This window comes from Thermobia domestica, unplaced genomic scaffold, assembly GCF_964235325.1.
Source record: "Thermobia domestica unplaced genomic scaffold, izTheDome1.hap1.1 HAP1_SCAFFOLD_144, whole genome shotgun sequence".
Classification (NCBI taxonomy): Eukaryota; Metazoa; Arthropoda; class Insecta; order Zygentoma; family Lepismatidae; genus Thermobia; species Thermobia domestica.
In genome coordinates this window covers 312,162-324,917 of record NW_027655896.1, presented here as the reverse complement: position 1 = coordinate 324,917, position 12,756 = coordinate 312,162, and the positions used below count along the sequence as shown (strand labels likewise).

General features: G+C 35.3%; 1 protein-coding gene across 1 annotated transcript in view; it reads left to right on the top strand.

The window, feature by feature from the left end:
• Positions 1–12,756, top strand: part of LOC145676396 (pickpocket protein 19-like) — a 189,605-nt gene that overhangs the window by 168,908 nt on the left and 7,941 nt on the right. The window lies entirely within an intron of this gene.

Here is a 12,756-nt window from a genome sequence, read left to right as displayed (position 1 = left end):
TATATATATATATATATTGATCTATCTATACGGTTTGACTCTCTACTTTGCTCATAGATACTTAAATATTTACAAGGAATATTGCAACTTATATCTTGATCAGATGATGACCTAGAATGTCAAATAGGTAGTACGTACAGCAACATTTCTTACTTACGGAAATTTAAACGCAGATTGTAGTTTGAATATACGTATTGGTATATATGAACAAAAACACCACAGGTGCAAAAAATGCAGCCAAGTTCGTCAGCCTCAAAAAGTGTTGAGATGAGGATGGATAAGCCAAGTTCCCTTGGCCCCTGCATCTGAAAGGAACACTGGAACTTGGCGCGAGGTGTCTAACATATTCCAATACATTAAGATGTCTGTTCCTAGTTTCACGGCCGAGACATTTCAGTCCTAAGGCTAGTGGTGACCCCCAAATCCACCACGCTCACAAACACAACCCCTAAGGCTCATTAACATCATTTACTTTGGCACTTCGTAGAGGAATATGAGTTTTCCTTGTCTGGGTTTCGAACCACCAATCTTACTGCAGTATTCTGAATACGTGCCTTAGCTCATTAGCAAAGTTGATATTCCTAAGATTGATGATGGTCCCAAACCCACCACGCCCACCACCACTATCCCTAGGGTTCCTTAACATCATTTTCCTTTACACCTCGCGCCAAGTTCCAGTGTTCCTTTCAGATGCAGTGGCCAAGGAACTTGGCTCATCTATCCTCATCTCAACACTTTTTGAGGCTGACGAACTTGGCTGCATTTTTTGCACCTGTGGTGTTTTTGTTCATATTTCACTTCTTTTTGAAGTTCACCATGTCAATATCGTATATTGGAATTCTCAATTGTTGCATATTGCTGGATTTAAATTTAAAATTGTACATTTTTAAAGGAGTCATAATGTGTCACATACAACATTAGTTCCCAAGGGCTCTCCCACTGGGAATCGAACCCAAGACCTGTACAAGAAAGCCATTAGAACAGCGGGGAGGATTTTTCTATCAAATATCTGTCAGAGCGTTATGTCCAAACGAGATTCCAATTCATTTACCCAAACTACAAAATCACGATCGCTAACATCTCGTTTTTCATTGCCTAAAATCGAAGAGTATCAACAGGGCCCAAAACCCTTGATGCTGAATCCTCGCTGCTACATCACTAGACATAGCTGGTGTTTCAATATACAGTACCTAGTTGTTCTCTACCTTTTCACATTGCGAAATTACGGAGTTCATTACATGACGCGCATGTTGCGTAGTTTCATACTGCCTCGGGTTTTCCTTCCAATGATATACACCTTTTAAATAGCTTGTAAACTTAATCATATTTGCCACCAACATATCCTAACTGTATATAAAGCTACATGAACTGGCATAAATTAAAGGGGTGCTTCCGGTTGACGTGGAAAGTTGAAATGATGAAGGGGATGAAGAATTTTCCCATGTTATTTAAATGGGTGTTTTTTCTTTCTTTTTTTAAACATATAATCTGATGTTTTAGGAACTTGGAATTGGAATAAAAAATTGAAATTCGGTATGCTTGTACGTTTTCATTAGTATTACCTAAATAAATCAGAAAAAAAAACTATTCCAACTTTAGAGTGGTTTTCTGGGGAACTGAAAAATCTTTCCCATGGTACGTATTTATATGGGACACCTTTTACACCACAAAATTATACGGCACTTCCTGTAGAGCTACAATGATTAAATTTGATGTGATTGTAGTTTTACGAAACTAACCGACAGAAAAATTACCGAAAGTAAATATTTTTAATTTTTAGGGAGTCTAAAGGGGAGATTAAGAAATTCCCCATGCTATTTAAATAGGCCTTTATTGGACAAATAATCTCATATTTTAGGTACTTGAAATTGGAATACAAACGTGAAATTCGGTATGGTTCAACGTTTTTGTTAGTATTACCTAAATAAGTCAGTAAAAATGAAAATATCCAAATTTAGAGTGGTTTTATGGGGAACAGAAAAACCTTTTCCATGTTATTTATATTGGAGGTCTTCTAACCCCCAAAATGTTTAGGCACTTCCGGCAGGGTTAGAATGATGAAATTTGGTACGATTGTATCCTCCCGGGACTAACCAACAGGAAAATTGCTAAAATTGAATATTTTTAATTTTTAAGGAGTCTAAAGGAAGATGAAGAAATCACCATGTTACTTAAATAGGCGTTTTCCTGGAATACAAAATCTTATCTTTTAGATAGTTGAAATAGGAAAAGAAACTTGAAATTCGGGAATTGTAAGCTTAAGAGGTGTGAGGAAGTAGGACGAACAAAGGCGAGGGTGTGGGGGCGAACCCCGAAGGGCAAATTCAGGAAATATGAAGAGCAAAAGGCACGAAATTCACTGTTGATGAAAAGGCTGATACGTAAGAGATTCTCACACTGTTCACAGATAGAGACACGAAGTATCAAGAACATTTTTACACAACGACTGTGGTAACTATAATATAACTCTGGTACCAATATATTTACGAAATCGGATACATTTTGTTGCTAGTCTCATATAAATTCGAACAATTGGATTTCTCATTTCGAAATTTCATTAATTTTAAACATTCTCACCTCTACATTATCTTACTTATCAAATTAATTTCAGTATCTATTTAATACCAATGACTGCAATACAGGAAAAATATTCACCGAAAAAAGACAAAATATTGGCTTTCCTTGTCTGGGTTTCCAACCACGAAATTTACGGCAGTATGTACGTGTCTTAGCCCACGGTTTTAAAAGTTAACTGATTCACAGAACGTGCCTCATTAGCTTGCTTAACTACTTATTACTAGCTTTCACTTATTTTACTCGCACACTGAGAAAAACTGTATGTGGCGTACGTAAAAGCGTTTGTTACATGTGTAAATCCTGTAGTTGTTTGAATTAACGTACTAAACGTATAACTGAAAAAAGTATATTTGAAGGTACTTTCCGTATAAGTGTTCCGAATAAACGTACTTTCCACACGAACAAAAGACTGTATGTAGGCGGTCAGGATCTCACATACAGATGGCCGTATGTAACTTATAGCTGACGTACGTAATGTACGGAAGACTGTTAGATGTCAGACATCCTGCAACGACATTGTGTAACATCTCAGCGGGAAAGAGGGCAGTGTGTATGTACATATGGATAACGTATGTTAAGTATAGCCAATACACCAGGGAGAAGGGCACCAACTCGACCACTCAGACGATTGACAACATTATCACTATGCACATGATGTGTTCAATAACGGAATCATTCCTGATTTCTGATTGTAAGGACAGTTTTTCTGCTAATGAAAAAATTTCCGTAGCAAATTCCTCAAATTTCATTTTCAAGCCGTTATAGTGTACCTTTATGGAGAGTTTCGCATCTTTATCTCATTAAGAAGTACCTAATGGCTATGGACAGTTTTTCGCCTATAAAAATTCCCATAGTACATTCCTTGAATTTGGAACCTTTACTTACACAGGTCATTACATAAGGTAGGTACCATTATGCAGAGTTTCAATTCTCTACCTCATTTGGAAGCAGCTAATCAATGATGAGTGAGTAAATGGACCGATCTCTGTTTGAGTCAGGACAATTTTTCGCCCATAGAAAATTCCATAGCACATTCCTTAAATTTCGGATATTTTTCATATTCAAGCCATTATAAGCTACTTTCGTGTAGACATTCACATCTTCATCTCATTGGGAAGTACCTAATGGCTGCGGACAATTTTTCGTCTATAAAAAATTTCCCATAGCACATTCGTCACATTTCGGACTTTTTCCATACTCAGGTCATTATAAGATACCTTTATGCAGAATTTCACGACTTATCTCATTGGAAATACAAAATCAATGTGATGAGCGAATGAGTGAACCGATTTCTGCTTGACTAAGGACAGTTTTCACCCATAAAAGTTTTCCATAGCACTTCCTTAAATTTTGGATATTTTCCATTCTCAAGTCATTATAAGGTACCTCCGTGCAGAGATTCATCCTTCTATCCCATTGGGAAGTACCTAATTAACTTGATAAGTGAGTGAGTGAAACGATTTCTTGCTTGGCTAAGGAAAGTTTTTTGCCTATAAAAACTTTCCCATTATACATTACTTAAAACTTCGGACTTTTTCCATACTCAGGTTATTATAAGGTACCTCTGTGCAGAGATTCATCCTTCTATCCCATTGGGAAGTACCTAATTAACTTGATAAGTGAGTGAGTGAAACGATTTCTTGCTTGGCTAAGGAAAGTTTTTTGCCTATAAAAACTATCCCATTATACATTACTTAAAACTTCGGACTTTTTCCATACTCAGGTTATTATAAGGTACCTCTGTGCAGAGATTCATCCTTCTATCCTATTGGGAAGTACCTAATTAACTTGATAAGTGAGTGAGTGAAACGATTTCTTGCTTGGCTAAGGAAAGTTTTTTGCCTATAAAAACTATCCCATTATACATTCCTTAAAATTTCGGACTTTTTCCATACTCAGGTTATTATAATGTACCATTGTGCAGTTTCACGTCTGTGTCTCATCAGGAAGTACCTAATCAATTTGATGAGTGAGTCAGTGAAACGATTTTTTTCCTGGCTAAGGACATTTTTTTGCCCATAAAAAATTCCGCGAAGGACATTAAACAGATTTCGGACTTTTTCCATACTCAAGTAGTTATAGGCTACCTTTATGCAAAGTTTCACGTCTCTATCCCATTGGAAAGTACCCAATCATTTTGATTAGTGAGTGAGTGAATCGATTTTTTGCTTGGCTAAGGACAGTTTTTTGCCTAAAAAAAACTTTTCCGTAGAACATTCCTCAAATTTCGGACTTCTTTCATACTCAAGTCATTATAAGGTACCTTTGTGCAGAGTTCCACGTCTCTGTCACATTAAAAAGTACCTAATCAATTTGATGAGTGAGTGAGTGAAACGACTTTTTTTTCATGGCTAAAGACAGTTTTATGCCCATAAAATATTTCCCATAGCACACTTCTCAGATTTCGGACTTTTCCATACTCAAGTTATTGTAGGGTACCTTTGTGCAAAGTTTAGGGTTTCTATCTCATTGGAAAGTACCTAATCAATTTGATGAGTGAGTGAGTGAAACGATTTTTTTTCCTGGCTAAGGACAGTTTTTTTCCTATAAAAATTTTTTATAGCACATTCCTCAGATTTCGGACTTTTTCCATACTCACGTCGTTATAGGGTATTTGTATACAAAGTTTCAGGTTTCTATCTCATTGGGAAGTACCTAATCAATTTGATGAGTGAGTGAGTGAAACGATTTTTTTCCTGACTAAGGACAGTTTTTTGCCTATAAAAATGTTCCATAGCACATTCCTCAGATTTCGGCCCTTTTCCATACTCAAGTTATTGTAGGGTACCTTTATGCAAAGTTTCAAGTTTTTATCTCATTGGGAAGTACCTAATCAATTTGAAGAGTGAGTGAGTGAAGCAATTCTTTTCCTAGCTAAGGACAGTTTTTTGCCTATAAAAAATTTATCATAGCCCATTCCTGAGATTTCGGACTTTTTCCATACTTATCTCGTTATGGGGTACCTTTGTGCAAAGTTTAGGGTTTCTATGTCATTGAGAAGTACGTAATCAATTTGATGAGTGAGTGAGTGAAACGATTTTTTTCCTGGCTAAGGACAGTTTCTTGCCCATAAAAGATTTCCCATAGGATATTCCTCAACTTTTGGACATTTTCCGTACTCAAATTGTTATAGGGTACCTTTATGCAAAGATTCACGTTTCTATCTAATTGGGAAGTACCTAATCAATTTGTTGAGTTAGTGAGTGAAACGATTTTTTTCCCGGCTAATGACAGTTTCTTGCCTATAAAAAATTTCCCATACCACATTCCTCAGATTTCCTAATTTTTCCATACTCAAGTTATGTAGGGTACCTTTATGGAAAGTGTCATGTTTCTATCTCATTGGAAAGTACCTAATCAATTTGATGAGTGAGTGAGTGAAACGATTTTTTTCCTGGCTAAGGACAGTTTTTTGCCTATAAAAAAAATTTCATAGCACATTCCTCAGATTTCGGACCTTTTCCATACTCACGTCGTTATAGGGTATCTTTATGCGAAGTTTCAGGTTTCTATCTCATTGGGAAGTACCTAATCAATTTGATGAGTGAGTGAGTGAAACGATTTTTTTCCTGACTAAGGACAGTTTTTTGCCTATAAAAAAATTTCCGTAGCGCATTCCTCAGATTTCGGACCTTTTCCATACTCAAGTTATTGTAGGGTACTTTTATGCAAAGTTTCAAGTTTCTATCTCATTTGGAAGTACCTAATAAATTTGATGAGTGAGTGAGTGAAATGATTTTTTTCCTGGCTATTGACAGTTTTTTGCCTATAAAAAATTTATCATAGCACATTCCTCAGATTTCGGACTTTTTCCATACTTACCTCATTATAGGGTACCTTTGTGCAAAGTTTAGGGTTTCTATGTCATTGGGAAGTACCTAATCAATTTGATGAGTGAGTGAATGAAACGATTTTTTTTCCTGGCTAAGGACAGTTTCTTGCCCATAAAAGATTTTCCATAGGACATTTCTCAGCTTTTGGACTCTTTCCATACTCAAATTGTTATAGGGTACCTTTATGCAAACATTCATGTTTCTATCTAATTGGGAAGTACCTAATCAATTTGTTGAGTTAATGTGTGAAACGATTTTTTTCCTGGCTAAGGACAGTTTTTGGTCCATAAAAAAATTCCCATAGAACATTCCTAGGTTTTGGACTTTTCCCATAATCAAATTGTTATAGGGTACCTTAATGGAAAGTTTCAAGTTTCTATCTCATTGGGAAGTACCTAATCAATTTGATGAGTGAGGCAGTGAGTCAGTGAGCCTGAAAACTGCATATTTTGGGGGTCCAGTACTGGAATATGGTTGAAGGTAGGAATGTGAGATTTGGCATATGAGTACATCTGTGGGATATCTCCTTACATTCTTAATTTCTTGTTTCTTCCCTTAATAGAATCGTTTTCTTCATTATAAGGTACCTTTATGCAGAGATTCATCCTTCTATCTCATTGGGAAGTACCTAATTAATGCTATGAGTGAGTGAGTCAGTGAGTGAACCGATTTCTCCTTGGCTAAGGACAGTTTTCACCCATAAAAAATTCCTTTAGTACATTAGTTAAATTTCAGTCCTTTTTCATAATCAAGTCATTATAAGGTACCAATATACAGACTTTTACGTCAATATTTCATAAACAAGCACTTAATCAATGTGACGAGTGAATGAATGAACCGATATCTGCTTGGTTAAAAATAGTTTTTCAGCCATAAAAAAAATTCCCATTGAATATTCCTCACATTTCGGAATTTTTTTACACTTAAGTCATTAGAGTTTCATGTTTCTATCTCGTTGAGAAGTACCTAATCAATTTGATGAGTGAGAGGACGAACCTATTTATGTTTGGCTAAGGACAGTTTCTCGCCCATAAAAAAATCCCATAGCACATTAATCATATTTCGTACTTTTTCTGTACTCGAGTCATTATAGGGTGCTTCTATGCAAAGTTTCACGTCTATATCTCATTCAGAAGTACCTAATCAATTTGACGATTGAAAGAATGAACCGATTTCTACTTGGCTAAGAATAGTTTTTCGCCAATAAAAAATTCTCATAATACATGCCACACGTTTCGAAATTTTTCAATGCTCAAGTCATTATAGGGTACCTCTATGCAAAGTTTCACGAATATATCACATTGGGAAGTATCAAATCAATTTGATGTGGAAGAGAATGAACCGATTTGTGTTTGACGAAGGACAGTTTTGCGCATAAATAACTCCCATAGCACATTCCTCACATTTCGGACTTTTCCCATATTCAGTTCATCATGAGGTATCTTTATGCAAAGTTTCACGTTTCTATCTCATTGGGGAGTATCTAATTAATTTGATGAGTGAGTGAGTGAAACGATTTTTTTCCTGGCAAAGGACATTTTTTGCCCATAAAAAATTCCTATAGTACATTCCTCAGATTTCGGACTTTTCCATACTCAAGTCGCTATAGGATACCTTTATGCAAAGTGTCACGCCTCTATCACATTGGGAAGTACATAATCATTTTGATGAGTGAGTGAATTAATCGATTTCTTGCTTGGCTAAGGACAGTTTCTTGCTTATAAAGACTTTCCCATAGAACATTCCTCAAATTTCGGACTTTTTCCATACTGAGGTCGCTATAGGGTACCTTTATGCAAAGTTTCACGTTTCTATCTCATTGGGAAGTACCTAATCAATTTGATGAGTGAGTGAGTGAAACGATTTTTTCCTGGCTGACTACAGTTTTTTGCCTATAAAAACTTTCCCATAGGACATTCCTCAGATTTCGGACATTTTCCATACTCAAGTTATTGTAGGGTACCTTTATGCAAAGTTTCAAGTTTATATGTCATTGGGAAGTACCTAATCAATTTGATAAGTGAGTGAGTGAAACGATTTATTTCCTGGCTAAGGACAGTTTTTTGCCCATAAAAAATTTCCAAAGCACATTCCTCAGATTTCGGACTTTTTCCATACTGAGGTTGTTATAGAGTACCTTTAGGCAAAGTTTCAAGTTTCTATCTCATTGGGAAGTACCTAATCAATTTGATGAGTGAGTGAGTGAAACGATTTTTTTTCCTGGCTGAGGACAGTTTTTTGCCTATAAAAACTTTCCCATAAAACATTCCTCAGATTTCGGACTTTTTCATACTCAAGTTATTGTAGGGTACCTTTATTCAAAGTTTCAAGTTTATATCTCATTGGGAAGTACCTAATCAATTTGATGAGTGAGTGAGTGAAACGATTTTTTTCCTGGCTAAGGACAATTTTTGGCCCATAAAAAATTCCCATAGCAGATTCCTCAGATTTCGGACTTTTTCCATACTCAAGTTATTGTAGGGTACCTTTTTGTAAAGTTTCAAGTTTATATCCCATTGGAAGTACCTAATCAATTTGATGAGTGAGTGAGTGAAATGATTTATTTCCTGGCTAAGGACAGTTTTTTGCCCATAAAAAATTTCCAAAGCACATTCCTCAGATTTCGGAATTTTTCCATACTGATGTTGTTATAGGGTACCTTTAGGCAAAGTTTCAAGTTTCTATCTCATTGGGAAGTACCTAATCAATTTGATGAGTGAGTGAGTGAAACGATTTTTTTCCTGGCTGAGGACTGTTTTTTGCCTATAAAAGCTTTCCCATAGGACATTCCTCGAATTTCGGACTTTTACCATACTTAAGTTATTATAAGGTATCCTTGTGCAGAGTTTCATGTGTCTGTCTTATTGGGAAGTACCTAATCAATTTGATGAGTGAGTGAGTGAAACGATTTTTTTTTTTCCTGGCTTGCGACAGTTTTTGGCCCATAAAAAATTTCCCATAGCAGATTCCTCAGATTTCGAACTTTTTTCATACTCAAGTTATTGTAGAGTACTTCTATGCAAAGTTTCAAGATTCTATCTCATTGGGAAGTACCTAATCAATTTGATGAGTGAGTGAGTGAAACGATTTTTTCCTGGTTAAGGAAAGTTTTTTGTCCATAAAAAATTTCCATAGTATATTCCTCAGATTTCGGACTTTTTCCATACTGAGGTTGCTATAGGGTACGTTTATGCAAAGTTTCACGTTTCTATCTCATTGGGAAGTACCTAATCAATTTGATGAGTGAGTGAGCGAAAAGATTTTTTTTTGGCTGAGGACAGTTTTTTGCCTATAAAAACTTTCCCATAGGACATTCCTCAAATTTCAGACTTTTTCCACACTCAAGTCTTTATAAGGTATCCTTGTGCAGAGTTTCACGTTTCTATCTCTTTGGGAAGTACCTAATCAATTTGATGAGTGAGTGAGTGAAACGACTTTTTTCCTGGCTAAGGACAGTTTTTGGCCCATAAAAAATTTTCAAAGCACATTCCTCAGATTTCGGACTTTCTCCATACTGAGGTTGTTATAGGGTACCTTTAGGCAAAGTTTCAAGTTTCTATCTCATTGGGAAGTACCTAATCAATTTGATGAGTGAGTGAGTGAAACGATTTTTCTCCTGGCTAAGGACAGTTTTTGGTTCATAAAAAATTTTCCACAGCACATTCCTCAGATTTCGGACTTTTTTCCATACTCAAGTTTTTATAGGGTACTTTTGTGCAAAGTTTCACGTTTCTATCTCATTGGGAAGAACCTAATCAATTTGATGAGTGAGTCAGTGAGTCAGTGAGCCTGAAAACTGCATAGTTTGGGGGTCCAGTACTGAAATATGGTTGAAGGTAGGAATGTGAGATTTGGCATATGAGTACATCTGTGGGATATCTCCTTACATTCTAAATTTCATGTTTCTACCCTTAATAGAATCGTTTTTACAAAACCTCGAAATCGGCGATTTTACCCAAAACTCTTGTTCGTGTATAATATGCTTACGGCATTGCAGGCCAGTTTTCATTTTCTTCCTGGAACTTGGCTGCCATGCACTGCCGTGCATGTTGATTAGACTGGTCCTTAATTTCTCGGCTTCCGAGATTTTATTGTGTCTCTATCCCAAAAAGTGTTACAATATATCTAACAATATATATATTGAAGCCTGTAGGTTTAGTATTGCATTCACTTAATCTCTCTATTCACTTCTGTTCTTTGCTAACCTATCAACTTTTCACCATATATTTATATTTCAGCGATATCTACCTTAATATTCTCCTCTGTTCTGCTTCTAGGTCTTCCTAGCCTTCTTTTTACAATTGACTTTCCATTTAACATTTTGAAAGTGTTTATTCTTTCTTCCCTTATAACCAGATACCATTACTACCAGAGTCATCTAAATTTATTAATTCTAAAAATATTAGTGAAATTGTATGAGTTATAGAGTTTTTCATTATGAAGATATCCATCTTCGTCTCCGTTGGGTACTAATAATCAAGTTACGATTTTATATTCGTACATTTACGTATGCGTTTTTCCTCATAGTAGCGAATATGTTTCGCAGCTGTGCAGTGCAACAGGGATAATTATAATTCACTTGTCTTTAAAATGGTTTCAGTTCATTCCAAAATTGCGCATCAGAAAAAAATGGCTCTTGAGAATGATTTTAAATCTTGCCCCAACTTCAACTATTGAATTCATTTACAATATGTAATATTAAACCACAGACTATATAAGTGTTTATTAACTTGTAATTGCATTTCCAAATTTGTAAGGAATCTTTATACATTGTCTTATATTTGTTATATGCCTTATATTTTGCAGTGTGATTGCATTTGAAATTATAAGTCAGTAGAAGCATAATTTGAGACTACTCAATTTAATTAGTTTTTGCATAAACTCTTTCTTTTGGCTCATTTAATGAGTGAGACAAAAGATTAGGACATCCATATATATGTACCTATATAGTAAGTGGAAGGTTTAGCCTAACTTTTGTATGCATGTTTCATTGATGCCGAGGCCTGTACCATATCTTGACATTTGATACGGTTTTCCATGTTCGAAATTTCGGCAGGGCTGTATATGAACATGGTGTGTATCATTTTAGATATTCTATTTCTTTCCCTTTTATTACAATAATATTATAAAAATGTCAAAAATTTGGGTTCGTTGGCCTATTTTTTCCATTTCATGATTCCTATCATTGGGAGCAAGAGTAGGAGTCAATTAATGTTAATGTGACATTAAGCCAAACATTCGACAATGGGTATCATGGAATCTATCCTCAAATTTCCAAAAAGGTGCGTTCAACTATTGCTCACATTATTAAAAATATGTCAAAAAATTAAAATTAAACCAGAGTATCTACTTTTGTGCGTTTCATACCACCATGTTATTCCTTTTAACAGTTAAAAAGTGCGGATAAAATCACATTTCCGAGATTTGTCTTTTTGAAAGATGGGTAAATTCCAAATAAATGTTAATTGGGATACCTTTGACATAATGTATTTTCCTATGTGATGAAATTTCTCACTGTATATCGTTTATCAATGAGTAAAAAACCTTTGCTTATTTAAGAGACATACCTACATAGATGGGCATTTCAATTTTATGAAACTAACAGTTGATTTATCACCCATTTGAACCCGTTGTTCCAAAATTGGAACATTTTTTACTTTACTTTTATTTTTCATATTACGTGAATAAAGGTAACAATTTTTGTATGGACCTCTTCATTTGGCACCAATGGTTTACCAAATGACCTATCTTTGTCTTGAATTGGCGCGAATGATGTGCACTGTTGATATTAGTTGCGTTGAATAAGAAGAAATTATGGTGTCTCAAAGGAGGTAAGTAAATGTTATGTTCGTTTATGAATTTTCTACCTGTATAATACTCTTTAGGTAGGAGAAGTATTAAGTTTTCAGTGCATGTGAAATGAAACAATTGATTATGATTGTTATTAATAAAATAGGGTTATAATTTTGACTGTTCCAATATCGGAACAACGGGATCGAACAAGTACATGAAGTTTGCATTTTGTTTGTTCCATTATTGGAACAATGGGCGTAAATGTACCCATTAAACTATATAATATGGTAATTTTATTGGATGCGTTAGTAATTGTTTCGTACATTTTATGAGCGTATTTTTATTTGATGCTTTTTGTGCCGCTTTTGAGGGCATTTTGCGCTTGCATTCGGAATTTATTGGTATCATGGAAGAGGGAAAATGTATACACAAAAAATTGATTTAATTGCTACACCCACGCGGTACGTTTTTCAGTTGAGTTGAGTTGATGTGAATTTAACGTTCCTTTCAACAGCGAGGCTATATGAGACGTGACCTACTCATTAAAGTGGAA